Below are 13399 nucleotides of genomic sequence, written 5' to 3'. Positions count from 1 at the left end.
AAACTTTTAAAGCTACTGAATTTCGTACATTTTTAATATACACAGGACCTTCTGTATTACGTGACGTGGTGACACAAAATGTTTATATACATTTTTTATTGTTATCCTGTGCTATTCGCATTCTTATGTCTGATATTTCATCTGACGAAGATATCTTATTTGCAGAACAAGCATTGCGAAAATTTGTAATTCTTAGCGAAAATTTATACGGAATTGAATTTTTGTCATATAATTTGCACGGTTTACTTCATCTTGCTAACGATGTTAAACTTTTAGGAAAATTAGATTCATTTTCCGCATTTGATTTTGAAAATTATATGCCAGAATTTCGGAATTTTGTACGTAAACCTCATCTTCCATTGCAACAATTTATACGAAGATTGCACGAGTTAAACTTATGTGATGTGTCCTTAAAATCGAATAATTCTTATGATATAATACATGCATCCTGTACTCATAAAAATGGTCCTCTTTTACGTAGTATTCCTTGCACATGTACTCAATTTAAATTATTAAAAGTTGGTTATATTACATATGGTTGTAATAAACGTGACAACTGTTGTATTTTAAAAAATGGTATTATATGTATTATAGAAAATATTGTTCAAATCTCAACAAATTATTATTTTATTGTGAAAAAATTTAAGGAAATTAACAATTTCTATAATTATGTAATTGAATAAAAATTAATGGGAGTGTTTGAATGTTATAATTTATCTGAACGATTTATTATTGCTTTATCGGATGTTTATACTAAATGTTTTAGAATTCCAAAATGGTCTAGAATTATTGGCAAAGAAGAAAATATTATTCAAAATACATGGGTAAAAACCCCCAATGTTTCCAGATATATCAAAGATATACGAGTAGATATAATACTGTTTTGTTGAGATTTGAACAAATGTATATATAATGTATATAATGTATTCATAATTATCTATAATTAAATATAAAAATTACTAGATTAATATTGTTCATTATTATTTATCTAACATTAACATTTTTATAAAATTTTATTTATAAAAATATTAATGTTAGATAAAGTAATATGAAAAATAATTGTATTTCTCTTTTTCCTGTTTAGTATAATGTCCAACGTTAAAGGTAATGAAAACAGTCGTATAAAGAAGCATAACAGTAAAATAAAAGAATTGAAAGTGACTTCAAAAGGAAGACATATAATAAAACCCAAGAAATTGCTTACAACTTCATCTGATGAAAAATTGAAAACTAAAAAAAGGATTTTAAAACGCAAATCTATAAATATGTATGATGAGTTGAACGATCTTCAGTCATGTGCATCACAATCAAATATCTTAAGAGATATCACTTCATCAAAGTGCATACATCAAAACGTATTACATCAAAAACACCCCACGCAAGTAACGTTTTACCTCGTAGTATTAGCATGGATGATACTAATCTGTTACACAATAATCATTATTCAAAACAATCGATTAAATATGATGCCACTCATGCATTGACAAGAAATCTAACTGAAGTAGATTCAAATACATCATTTAACGATCAGAATTCACAGCGATCAATCGAATATGATAAAACTGATTCATCATCAAAAAATTATAGTGGATCAGATTCAAATATGTCATGTAATGATCAGAATTTAAAGCAATCAGTCGAATATGATAAAACTGATTCATCATAAAAAAATTGTAGTAGACCAGGTTCAAATATGTCATTTAATGATAAGAACTTAAAGCGATCAATCGAACATGATACAAGTCATTCATTATCAAAAAAATATAGTGGAGGAGATTCGAGTATGTCTTGTAATACTAACAACTCTAAATTATCAAGTCAAAATAATAAAACGGTTGAGCCATCTGAAAGTATCAATGGATTGGAGAAAGATATCACGAACCTACGCGAAATTCTTAAACTTTTGAGGTATGCTAATAATATTAGTTTCTTATATTTCTTTCAATTTATAAATATTTATTATAATTTGAAAATGTTGACTATAAGTTTATTCAAAATTCTTATGTCAAACATGCTTTTAAATAAAATGTTATTGAAATTTATTTATGGTATACCAATAAAAAATCTTATGTCTGTGAAAAGTTTATAGTAATCATGTATTATGTATTATTTTTATTTTATTACATGTATGTACAATTATATATTTTCTACGTTACAGGCAACTGATGGAACAAAATTCTAAAATGTTATCTGACATAAAAACTTTAAAAGGGCAGCATATATCATCGATGCAAAACAATTTATATAAAAGACCAGATGGCTTTCCATTGAAAACGGTAGAAGAATTTAAGGAACTAGAAACTGATACAGATCGTCTGCAAGAATTGGTATTTATAATATACTTTTAATCCAACGACATATATTATAATAAATATCATAATGGATCAAGCATTCAAATAAATAAAGCTGAAATTAATAGTTTATAAAATTAAGAAAGATAGTTGTTCTTTAAGACTAGTCATTTATTTTAGAGCAGAAAGATGTCACTCTATTAGCAATCAATTGTCCTATTAGATAATTGGTTGCGTTCAGCAGAGAAAGTTGCTATACAATAATTGTAAAGCAACTTTCTCTGCTGAACGCAGCCAATACTATATAATTAAATGCTATCTTAGAATTGACATATTGATGAAATATATAAGATACAACTAAAACAATTTTTAAAAAGCTTTCAAAAATATAGCTTTCACAGTAAACTGTCAACATATAGCTTTACATGGTGCTGTACAAAGATATATGCTTGGTCTATATGATATTAATATTCTTTGCAAAAAATATATACGAGGGAGGTCACTTATTTTAATTTATCCACTCAAATATCTTTTTCCTATGCTTTTTACAAGAAACTTTTTAACAAAAGTTGTAAGATTGCAAGGAGAACTATCTATTGATCCTCAATTGGCCTCGTATGGCGTCTTTCAAGGTCATTTTAAAGTTAACTTTTTAAAATAAAATTACCCTAATATATATAATAATTTTATATAAATTGATTCCTTGTATTCTGCATAAAAAATTATAAAGATAAAATAACCAAAAATTGAATGTAGTTTACAAGATATTTTACCTCTCAATCTGACATTTTGGTATATAAAAAATTACAAAATAAAAAAAATCAAAAGGGATATCTTGTAGGGAATAGGAGGGGTAGCTTTAGGTAATGATAGGATTTGGTCGCTTGCGTATGCTGACGATATAGTTTTACTAGATAATAATTAGATAATAATTTATTTATTTATATGGCTATTTATTATCCTTATAACTTATAACTTTTTATGCAGAATATTACAAGAAATTTATTTACATAAAACATTTTGAGTAGTTTCATTTTTAAAAAATCAAGTAAATTTTGTGTGACTTTGAGAAACGCCACTCAAAAATAATTCAAGATCGTGATATAATGTTCCTCTTGAACTCTACTACTTTTTTGTCAGAACATTTTTTTATAAAAAGCATAGAAGAAAAGATATCTGAATCGATAAATTAAAATAAGCAACCCGTATATAATTATAATTTAAAAATTTTATGAAAATTTGTTACAGCTAACATATCTTAAATTTGTTGGTGGCATAAAGTTAAGAGAAGCTCTCAGTCATTTCCAAAAAGAAACAATGACAGATGAGCTAACATGTAAATTTACTTACTGGGGTCGAACAAAAGAATCGTTGTCATTTTATACACAGATGGCAAAAGTGTATTTTTGTACGTATTTGTTGTTTTTTGAAAGCTATATGTATGATATGCGCTACATATATTAAAATGTAAATACTTTGATTCTTGAAATATCAATAATGTATAAATATTTGTATTTTATAGATGCAGCTAAAACGTGTCCAAATTTTAAAGAGCCCGAAACTAGAGCGGAATTTAAATTAGAAATAATGGAAATTTTTCGTGCGGCAAAGCAACGACAGTATTTGAAAAATAAAAGTACAGCGGCACTTTCAGAAGAAAATGAGGAAGAAATGTCTTCTGAGGATACTATTTTCAACGTTCAGTTCAATATTGATGATATTCCTGAAACGGAAGATCCTGATGCGTCCCATGAAAGTGATTGATGTAATGAGAGTATTCAAGATATGCACATTTATTAAAAATGTTATCCCTTTTAAATTTTAATTTCTATCTAAGTTTTTATTAAGACTTCTGGGTCCTCGCGATCATGTTAGATTGTGACGTCAGAGGAGAGAAAGCACACGCTGAAAATTCTTAGATGCCATTTTTAAATGAAAGGATATTTCGATGAAACACTATATTTCAGATGGTTTTAGTACACTTTTAAAATACCTCGAAAATTATTCTTTCCCTTGACAGTCAATCAACAACTGTAAAATAATCGTGATATATCAGACTTTGTCATGTGGAATGACTGCGCATGCAAAGACCAGACGCATTGGGCTTCATATTTTACAGTCATTTTACAGCTGTTTGATTATAAAGAGAGAAAAAGATAGTTTTCGAGGTATAAAGAGTGTGCTAAAGCCATCTGAAGTGCAGTTTCATTGAAACCGGAATATCTTTTTATTTCGAAATGGTATCTAAGAATTTTTAGCGTGTTTTCTCGCCTCTGACGTCATAATTCCAACATGGTCGGTGAGAAGCCAGGAGCCTTAACGGTGCGGACTATCTCAGAACAGCTTTTTTTTTATAGAAATGCAATTTCTTTTTTTCCGCAACATTTTTTGTGCACATTCTGTGTGTGTATAATATATATATATTATATATATAAATAATATATTATTTTTCTATAAAAAAGAATGTGCCCCACATAGCATATGCGTATTCACAAGACGTTAGGAATAAGATATATCCCAAAGATATTTTTAGGCGATAAGAGCCTCTATTACGGTTCTTGGGTGAGTTTGTTCACAAGGTGAAAATTACAAAAGTGAGGAGATTCATTAGATTTCGACAAATGAAATTGTAGATAATCTAGTGAATCTCTCACTTTTGTAATTTTCACCTCGTGAGTAAATTCATCCAAGAACCGTAATAGATTCCAAAAGATGTGGAGCAATAAGTTAAATCCTATATAATATATATATTCGGTCTCGGGTTCGATTCCCGATTCAGCGACTTTCGGATCTATATTTTTCTCGCCTACATTTCTTTAGGGGGGACAGAGGGGATCTTATATATGTAAAATTTCAGTATATTCACTCGTAAAGGACCACAACCACATGGCCGAAACGTTGTGAATGTTAAGAAATCATTTCAAGCTAGTTTGGTCGATTATTCTAAACTCGTATAATATATATATTATTGTATATGAATATGATATTATAGAGAACAAAAAACAACACTTCGTTTAATATGCATGACGTGAAATGCTTCGAAATAGCTATGGTATGTTAGCACTATATATACAGTGATTACTATTAATACATATATATATGATAATAATAATAATTTCTCTGAGAATTCTCTCGGTAACACATACAATTATACATAAAAATTATAGTTATTTATAATTTTAGTGCTATGTATACTATAATTTAATGTACTATAAGAATCTATTAAGGAATTAATTGAGACAAGAAAAATCATTTGAAGTCTAATATTACACTTTCCAGCTTAGTATTTGCAGGAGCAAAAAAGAGCAGTTAAATATAAGGCCGGAAAACGTAAAATTTGCGGTTGGAATGATCGTAAAGCATAGCAATCGACGTAATTTAAATAATTGTACCAGTGTGATAATCGGATGGCATCGGCAAGAAGATAAACATATTAAGTTTGACACACATAAAGATGAAGAGCTTGATAAGAATTATAAATATGAGAACAAGTGGATAATGCCGTTAACTGTGGCTGTGATGATTTTAAAAAGCAAAAAACCTATTATAATAAAACTTATTATATAATTCTAAACGAAGAGAATGAAATGTGTTACGTGGAAGAAGGTATGAAGGGGTATCATTAAGATACGTCTTTATTTAAAATTATATTTGGTTATTCTACGAACTCGCATCCTTCTGTGTGCACAATATCAAACAATATTTTATATTATTTTGGTTTCTTTTGTTATCTTTTTAACTTAATTATTTAATTTATTTTACTTTTTATTTTATTATCTAATTTCATTTATTATTTTGTTGATCTTAATTATATTATATTTTTTATTTAGAATTTTTAAGTCTCTATATATTGAATATATAAATTTGAATTTAACTGGCTAAAAGAGCCGTACGCGGATAGTAGTGCGTCAGTAACAACGAAAATACAATTTTTTGCTGTAATTAAATGGTGCACGGGGTATGAATTTTACTTAGTACGATGCCAAGAGTTATTTGGAATTGAACCTCAATTAGAGACTTAAATACCATTCGCGTACGGCTCTTCTAACCAGTTAAAAAAGAACAAATTCAAATTATATTATAATTTTTATTTGCACTTTTTATTTTAGACGCCATAACTTTAACAACACCGAAACGGATAGATAATAGCGAAATTGGTCGCTATTTTTGTAAATTTGCAGACACGCATTATGTTTCAAATAAAATGCTGGCGAGAATTTATCCTCACGATGTGGCTGTGACTGCCCAGACAACAATATCTAAGAAATAATATAAATTAATATAAATTATATTATGTACTCTCTCATATGTGTGTGTTTGTGTAAGGACTTTTCTCAAAAAATTGCAACGCACATAAATAGAATTTTTTTAAAGTTACATCTTGCGAATATGTACAACATTATTACTGATTTTACTGTTACATTTTACTGCCACAATCAGTCGATCATACTTGAGATATAAACATTTAATTTTAATAATCATATTATCAATTTTTTCATAAAAATATTAATATAATTAATAATATATATTACGTATTAAATGAAATGCTATAGAAGCCTTTACTCTCAGGATGCTGCTGTAACTGCCCAGACAATAATATCTAAAAATTAATATATAAATTAAAATATATAAATTACAATATATAATATATAAATTATGTACTTTGCGTGTTTGAGTTTGTGTCTGTATTCGTATTTCTGTATTTGTGTGTACGTGTGTGTATTTGTATGAAGACTTCTCTCAAAAAATTGCAATGCAAAATAGTTTTCTTTAAAAATTACATTACACAAATATGTACAATTATTATTACTGATTTTATCAATTACATTTTGAGTAACACAATCAGTAAGATGTAAGATATAGACTAGAATTTTAATAATTAAATCATCGATATTTTTCATAAAAATATCAATGTAATTAGTAATATTAATTAAAATTAATTAAATACTTATTAATTTTTATAAAAACAGACGAGACATCTGAAAGGCGACACACTGTCGACTAAAGTGTGCTTTCACGCTTCTTCACAAATATTTTTTATTCTGCTCAAACGTCTTGCCTTAACTATTCCTGACAGATATCGATCATCTCGCTTATTCTGGATAATTTTATTTATTCTTGAGTAAAGATTTCGATACACTTCAAGAATTAACCGATATCGATCACCTTCGATTACGAAATTCATGTTTTTGTTGTAACGAAAGAAATATAAAAGAGAAATTTTAATAAGATAATTAAACCCTCTGTCAATGACTGTCAATTCTATTCAAAGAAATTGTAAAGAAGTGTGAATAAAATCAGTATAAAGTATATATTTTCTCAGTTTTGTAATAAATAATAGGTACTGTATTATTTTGAATTTTTTGAAAATTTATTTCTATTTTTTTTCATCGTTCAAGAATTATCTCGTTTTAAATGTATAAAGTATAATAAAATTTTGTTAATAGTTTGAGTTGAATAAGTTTTACAGCAGTTCGACTTCCGATTGTATAACTACTAAAATAAAAAGGTTTACCTGGACCAGAAAAAAACGTGAGCGATATTAAAAAATTTTTATAATAAATTCAAATTCGTCATATTTTTACAAATTATAGTAACAAATAAATTTGAAACTAAAATTACGTTTTCAGAATTATTATCGATCAAAATAGTAATTGATAATAGTATATAGAATACATTTTCATGAAAATTTAATAAATAATATCTCAATATTTTAATAAATTAGATTTTAAATTATTTTCGTGCGCATTTTTTATTTCTACAAATTGTTCGACTAATTTTAAAATCTTTTCAAAATTGATTTATTTATTCCTCTATATAATATTTGTATATAAACCTCAACATGTTTCCTCTTTTCTTTTGTTAAATATTTTTGATAATTTTAATATTATTTTACATTAATACACTTACTTGTATGTGCATCGAATGCGCATACATGCGATATACATGGATGTATATGTATTTATGAATATTCATAGAATATTGAATGGATGTATGTGATATGTATATTCATTCAATACGATAGCTGGAATATACATAGCATATACGTCTTGTACATTCCATGTATGTACATCGAATGCGCATACATGCGACATACATAGATATATATATGTATTTACGAATATTCATATTGTATGGATATATGTGATATATGTATATCGATTCGATAATAGCTGGAATATCCGTAAGAATATACATAATGTACATTATTCCATCCATGTTCGTCAAATGCAAGTATTAGATATGCGCGAAAATACTGCTGTTACTCTAGTGTTTTTCTAAAGGAATAGAGCATTCAATCTATTCTATTATTAAAATAATAATATATATATATATATATATATATATATATATACCCTAACAGCACATGATATCATACGAATATTCTACACTCATATTGTGAATGTACGTACCGTACGTAATATACTGAGAACATCTCTATAATATCTCTTGTAGTATATCATTTTTGGTATATTTTCAGAATATTATCAGAACATCTCTTGTAGTATATTATTTCTCGTATATTCTCAGAATATACTTTTACGTATATTCTGAGAATATACTTTAGAATTACGCGAATTTATTTATTGGCGGATATGTACAGCAACGCCATCATTTTGATACGAATTTCCGGTATTGCCGGCCCCTAGCGCACGGTCTCTTCCTTCTTCCTTTTCCTTTGTGCTTGTGACGAGTGTACAACGTGACGACGTGATTCTTCATGTAATCCTAATTAATCGCAGGTAATTCTTTTTATATTTATTTTAAAAAGCATCAAATATTCAAATTCAGATATTTTCACATTACATAAAGATATATTGGTCATATTTTTTGTTAGTACTTGCGATAGTTTATGATAAAAAACGTTATTTTGGTATTGAAGAAGACTGAGTACAGTCGAAACGTTTACAAAGATTTTTTAATAATACAAATTCATAATAATAAATAATAACAACCTAAAATTTAAATGCTCGTTTAGTTGGCCTAAATATTTCACTCCTCAAATAATTTGTTAATTTATACAAGCCTATTATTATTTAATTTTTATACACGCTGGCCTTACAATGCGTTGTAATAATAATTATCCATTTAGATATCATCGTTTTAATTTTAATTTCATATATCATTGGTTTGGTGACAAAGCAGTTGAGCACTTGAGACTTTGGCTTGATGCAAATTATGCAATTATTAGAACATGTTCAAAATTATTGTTTTTAAAGGAGGTTGTAAAAGAGGTGGTCTCTTTCCCAAACACTTGCGCAATTATTGTAACGGTAAATTCAATCTTTACCATCATAAATCGAAAAACAAGATGAATGGTTTGTTGTACAAAATCAAAACGGAAATTTTTAACATAGAGATTTTTGATTCATATAGGCTATTAAACTCTCTTAACAGAAATCGATCAAAATATTTTCAAACACTACACAATTGGTTACCACCTTATATTTGGCAAGAAATATTTAACCACCACTTGATCTCTTTTTACTCTTTCAACCAAAAGCTATATCACCTACACAAAAAAAAAATTTTTATGGTTACGGAAACTAAAAGAAACCGAATATATTAATAACATTAAACCAATCGAATTTAATTGCATTATGGAAAAATCACAACCTAGAAGATACAATAAAAAAAATAACAGGGCACTCAGACAATGTTGTTAGCAGCGGCGTGAGTGCGGATAGTTTTCGCGACAGAATTTCCAACCCTTTAGAGCAGACGAATAAAAAATGGTTTATTAATTTGTCCGATAAAGACATTCCTCCGAACGTAACTAATTTATTACAACTAGATAACAATTTTAGTCTTTCAATTAACACCGACAAAAAGACAGCCATACACGAATTTATTAAGGATATAGAAAGCAATTCAAAAAATATTAGAAATCTCACTGCGATTCGTAATGCTGCCATTCCTCAATTTTCATTTTTCTTAAAGAATAACGACAAAAAAACAGATACACAAGAGAAATTATCTCGCATGCAAAAAGAAACAATCAAATTTTGTAATAACAATCCTAACATCTTATTCACTAGAGCGGATAAAGGCAATGTTACGATCGCAATGAATAAAGAATTTTACATAGAAGGAGTTGGGGATTTGTTGAGAGATAAAACTACCTACGCTGTCGTTAAAAACAATCCGTCGGCGAAAATAGAAAGGGAACTAAACAATTATTTAAAAAAATGGTTGAAAAACGACATTATTAGTAAGAAGGAATATTACCACCTACATTCCAGCGATTCTCTCCTGCCTAAAGCGTACGGGCTTCCTAAAATACACAAGGAAAATATACCTTTCAGAATAATAGTTTCATCGATAAACACAGCATTATATAACTTATCATCTTTTCTTAAAATTTTAATGGATAGCCTCCCTCATAAAATTTTAATGGATAGCCTCCCCAAAGCGGAAAGTTTTATTAACAATAGTTTTGATTTGTGCAACATTCTGTCTGGAAAAATGATTAAAGATTCTGATATGGTGGTGTCACTTGATGTGGTGTCGTTGTTTACGAATGTCCCTGTGGATCTTGCACTGAGCGGTATCAGCAATAGATGGCATTTCATAGAACCACACACAAAAATTCCAAAAAACGAGTTTATTAGTGTGATAAAATATTTATTAACATCTACATGTTTTATCTTTAACACAATCTACAAACAAATTTATGGGGCTCCTATGGGTTCCCCACTCTCTCCGATTATTGCTGATATAGTTATGCAGGATTTAGAGACGTCAATAATTGATAAGCTTGATCTACATTTAACATTTTATTACCGTTATGTTGATGACATTATTCTGTGCACTTCTGTAAGCAATCTGTCTTATATCATGGATAAATTTAATAACTACCATGATAGACTAAAGTTCACATTGGAACGAGAGGTTAGCTGTATAAGCTTTTTAGACATATCCATCATAATAATAGACAATATGATACATTTAGACTGGTTTCACAAAAATACATTTTCAGGCAGATTACTTTCATTTTTTTCAAATCATCCTATTTGTCATAAAATAGGAACAATATACAATTTAATAGATAGAGCTATATTGTTGTCACATCCCCGATTTCACAAAAAGAATTTGGAGATGGCCATAAATATATTATTGTCGAACGGTTATCCTCTTGACCTCATTTTTATAGAAACAAATCGTAGGTTAAAACACCTTATAATTAATAAACTAAATACAATAGTTAGTAATAATACAGATAATGTCCGTACTGTCGCGGAGGATAATAATAATAAAAAATTTTTCGTAATACCATACATAGAAACAATTTCCGAAATAGTTGCGTCAGCAATAAAAAAGCCAGACATGAAAGTGGGATACCGCTGCATTAAGAAGTTAAATAGTATTATAAGAGTTCAAAAAGATAAAAATGATTGTCCTAAGAACTCAAATGTTATTTATAAAATAAATTGCAATGATTGCGATGCATCCTACATTGGACAGACAAAAAGACAATTGGGGACCAGATTGAAAGAACACAAGAATAACATCAGATTAGACTCTGCGAGACATTCAGTCGTTTCAGAACACATTTTAAACGAAGGACACACTTTTGATTGGGACAATACGAAAATTATAGATTGTGAGAAAAATTATCATAAAAGGTTAATATCCGAAATGATACACATTAAAGAACAAAAAAATAGCATTAACTCAAACAAAGACACTGAGTTGCTCGACGAGAGTTATTTTGACATTCTTGAAAAATTGTCTGAGTCATAGTCCATGGAAACATCGAGAAACAATACTTGGATAAATATAAACATTCTAACGCTGGCTGTTTTATCACTTCCATGTCTGACGTTCAACTATACACACAACACCGCTAAATAAAACGAACATTTATAATTTCAATAATCTGTAAATAATTATATTTATATAATTTGACTGTTTTAATTCCTATTATATAAAGAACATTAAACAATTTCACAGCACAATTGTTAACTAGCTGTGCAGTTGTCAACTTTGGACTCATAGAATTATATAAGATTCAGAATAACAAATTGACGAGATAAGAAAATTGACCAACACATTCTTCGCCTACTAACGATGAATTTTGGTAACAATTGTTCACTCAAACCCATTGTCCAGCGACTGTTTTGTATCTTGACTGTATTTTAAAATAGTATTTTGTGATTTAAATTATTCTCGGGCGACAGTCCGTTGCTCACAATTATATAATGTCTTATAATTGCGAAAAGACACCTCGTTACTATTTTTGTACTTTGCGGTTCTTATTTGCGCTGATTTATACGTTTTTTATTATGTAAATTATTGATTTTAATGTGACTCTTGTTATTTTGGTATTGAAGAAGACTGAGTACAGTCGAAACGTTTACAAAGATTTTTTAATAATACAAATTCATAATAATAAATAATAACAACCTAAAATTTAAATGCTCGTTTAGTTGGCCTAAATATTTCACTCCTCAAATAAAAAACGTTATTGCAAATTAACCTTAAAATCGCATATTTTTGAAACTTGTCTATATTAAGGTTAATTTGCAGTAATAACCACAGACACATCAGATATGTCTATGTATACATATATACATATTATCGTGTCATAAATTATTGTGCCATATAGATATTTTTAATAATATAAAAGTTATATATCTATTTAAAAGTAAAACATTTCTTTTTTAGTTAACTATACATTGGCGAGAAAAAAATTAAAAGATGCTGAAGAGTTATCGGATCTAAATTCTGGTACTGATAGAGATGAATATTTAAAAAAATCCCGAAAAATTAGAGCCGCAAAAATATTAGACGAAGATACGAGTAACGACAGTGAAGAATCGGATAGTTCACTTATTTCGAAACTTCCAAAAGTTCCTGAAAAGCATAATTATGCAAAAACTAAAACGACGAAAAATGCAACAGTTTCACAAACAGGTTCAGCGAAGCGACTTTTCGGACCAATATTTTTCTCGCCTATTTTTCCGTTGTAAGTTTGAGGTTAATTAATCAATGGAACTCAGTAATCTCAAACCAAGAGATACAGTTCCGAAAAATTAAAATTAATTTTCGCGCTTGGCTCTATTGGCCGACTTTAAAAAACATCATATTTATTTATATATGATAAT

General features: G+C 28.3%; 1 pseudogene; it reads left to right on the top strand.

The window, feature by feature from the left end:
• Positions 1-1088: 1088 nt before the first annotated feature.
• On the top strand, positions 1089-13264 carry LOC145937856 (uncharacterized; annotated as a pseudogene).
• The last annotated feature ends 135 nt before the right edge of the window (positions 13265-13399 follow it).

This window comes from Prenolepis imparis, unplaced genomic scaffold (genome assembly GCF_030444845.1).
Source record: "Prenolepis imparis isolate NDT839.2.m4 unplaced genomic scaffold, iyPreImpa1.0 SCAF_6, whole genome shotgun sequence".
Classification (NCBI taxonomy): domain Eukaryota; kingdom Metazoa; phylum Arthropoda; class Insecta; order Hymenoptera; family Formicidae; genus Prenolepis; species Prenolepis imparis.
The sequence above is the reverse complement of the archived record's forward strand: the minus strand, read 5'-3'. Positions and strand labels throughout refer to the sequence as shown.